The following is a 2,794-nucleotide window of genomic DNA, read 5'->3' on the forward strand; positions in this document are numbered from 1 at the left end:
TTTGTCAAGTGAATATCTTAGATTAATATATATCTTTATTCCTTCTAAACAAATGAGAAAACTGAAGCTCAGAGAGATCAAATAATTTCCCCTTTATCAATAGTTAAGAAGTGACAAAAGCAAGGCTTGAACACTTCTCTCAACTCTAAAGACCATGCATTCATCACCATTTCAATTGTGCATTGATTGCCAACAGCACACACCACTCTAAACTCTCAGTGTAGAATTCTTGAAAGGGTCAGGAGATATATTTCAAGAGAATGAGAAAGGCAGTCCATTACCTTTTGAGGCAAAGATCTGAAACACAATAGAATTCCTCAAAGGGATAATGATGCATTTGGATGAGAGTGATCTTGCACTAAAAAGAGTCTTTTTCTCTCTCTTTCCTATTTCGAGTAAATTTAGACCAGCCTTATTGATTTAGGTCAGCTTGCTGTACTTTCGATTAAGTACAGCAGTATATTTCTCATTAACCAGTATATTTCTCAAACAAATCTTAGAATAAAATGAAATCAAATTTTGTTTGCAATATCCTTTGTGTATCTAAGAGGGAGACAACTATTCTGATAAATCAGACCATCAATTAACACTAATTTAAATTAAACTTCATAGCTTTGTCATATAAGTTTCAGTTTGGTAATATATTCCACTTTCCTTATCAATTTGGTCTTCATTAAATAAGGTCAAAATTCAAATGTTTATCAATGTGCTGGGTTACATGTACCGCAAGCCAATTTTAAGAGCTAATATTTTGTCTGAAAAGATCTAGAGAATTTCAAGAAATAGTGTCAATTTTTTATATTGCATTAAAATCAAAAGTCTGGTGGTGAATTTTCACTGCTTTTAATGAAACATCAGTATTCCTTGTTTAGCTGGGATTTATTCTGTGTGCCTGGAACATATTTCCCGACTTTTTAGATGCTTTGTTTCTCTTGCAATTAGAATAACTAAGTACTCAGTTGTCATGGAAATACTCCCCTCTGTAAAAATTCTTAAAACAGAAGCTTTCTTGATTTGTCTCTCTTTGCAGAGAAGGCAATTACTAGTGCTATCTTTTCTTTGTGCTCCTCTGTATTTCCCCAGTTCCTTCCAATTCAGATTATTTTGTAGTTTTGTGGTGCTTTATCTCTAGATTAAAAATGCCTCTTCATTCATGAGAAGTAGTAATAATATTCAGATGGTGTTCCAAGCTTTGAGTAGTTGACAATAATCATTGAAAAGGTGCAAATGTGTACCTGAGGCATTGTTAGGTTGGCTGCTTTTAGTTTAACCCAATCTCAGAATATTTTAGTAGTTGCTTGGTGACAGGCTATTGTGCTCCCTGAGGTAAATGATGGCTGGTCTCAGCAGCTGACACACCTAGGCCAGAACCCTATCACACTCACCTCAATGAGATTTCACCCTTACTATTTGGCAGGTCACTTAATAACACAAGTTGACCCTTGGGCAACACCAGTTTGAATTGCATAGGTCTGCATAGACAGGAATTTTTTTTACAGTACAATGTATTTTCTTTTCCTTGTGATTTTCTTAATAACATTTTCTTTTGTCTAGCTTACTTTGTTGTAAGAATACAGTATATAATATGTATAAAATACAGAATATGTATTAAGGGACTGTTTATATTATTGGTAAAGCTTCCTATCAACAGTAGGATATTAGTAGTTACATTTTTGGAGAATCAAAAGTTACATGCAGATGTTTGATGCTCCAACCCCTATGTTGTTCAAAGGTCAACTGTATATCACCAGTGCATTTCTCAGGATAAGCACTGTTAAACAAGACAAGTGACCCAAAGTGGAGTCTCTTATGCTAAGCCCCATGTCACCAAACTGAAACTTAATTACAGTTTTGGCCTCTCCCAGCAATGGAAAGTGACCTTGCCATAATCTATTCTTTGCCTGGTTCACTTCCTTGTTCCCTTTCCCTTCTGCCTATACAATTTTTTCATTTCATAGAGCTCCTTGGAGCTCTTTCCTCTCTGCTAGATGGGATGTTGCCTGATGAATTGTTAAATAAAGCCAATAAGATCTTTAACATTTACTAAAGTTGAAAATTTTAAAATTTTAAAAATTTAAAAAAAATTTAGAAAGTTTAAAATTTACTAAATTTTTGTTTCTTTACAGCACTTAATAATTATTTGTTCAATGACAAAGAAACACTAAGTAGGTTCTGATCCTTTATTCTGAGGAGTGGGGAACAGGGTTGAGATAGGTGAGATGTTAATCTTAGAGAACTGTGGTTTAGTGAAAGGACTGTGGAAATGTAACCCGTTAGCTTTCCTTTACCATTTGGTTATAGATTTACTGAGCATCTACAGCTCAGCCTGGTGGTTACAGACATAAGATTAGGAGCCAACTTAGGTTCAGATCTAAACATTTTCATTCATTAACTCCACGGCCTCATCTTCAGTTTCCTCACTTGTAAAATTGTGGTTGCACCTACTTCAAAGAGTTGCTGTGGGGGTAAAATGAAGTCATATTTGTAAATACTTCTGAACAGTGCCTATGACATAAAAAACACTGCTTGTAAAATATAAATAAAACAAGACAAAATACTTAGCAAGAGAGACATAGTTTCTATACTCATGGCATTTATGATCTTGCCAATAATTCTTCATTGGCTAATATCGTTCCAGGGTACAGTAAAAGCACCAGATAAAACATGTCCTCAAGACAGCTTCCCACCCCCAAGGCAGCTTTTGATAGAATAAATAGGAGAAGAACAGGGGAGAATTGAACAGGAGAGAGAGTTAACCAACATTGAGATGCTCTCCAGTTAAGCACCCATGCAG

This window comes from Enhydra lutris, unplaced genomic scaffold (assembly GCF_002288905.1).
Source record: "Enhydra lutris kenyoni isolate GAN:26980312 unplaced genomic scaffold, ASM228890v2 scaffoldscaffold21, whole genome shotgun sequence".
NCBI classification, from domain to species: Eukaryota; Metazoa; Chordata; class Mammalia; order Carnivora; family Mustelidae; genus Enhydra; species Enhydra lutris.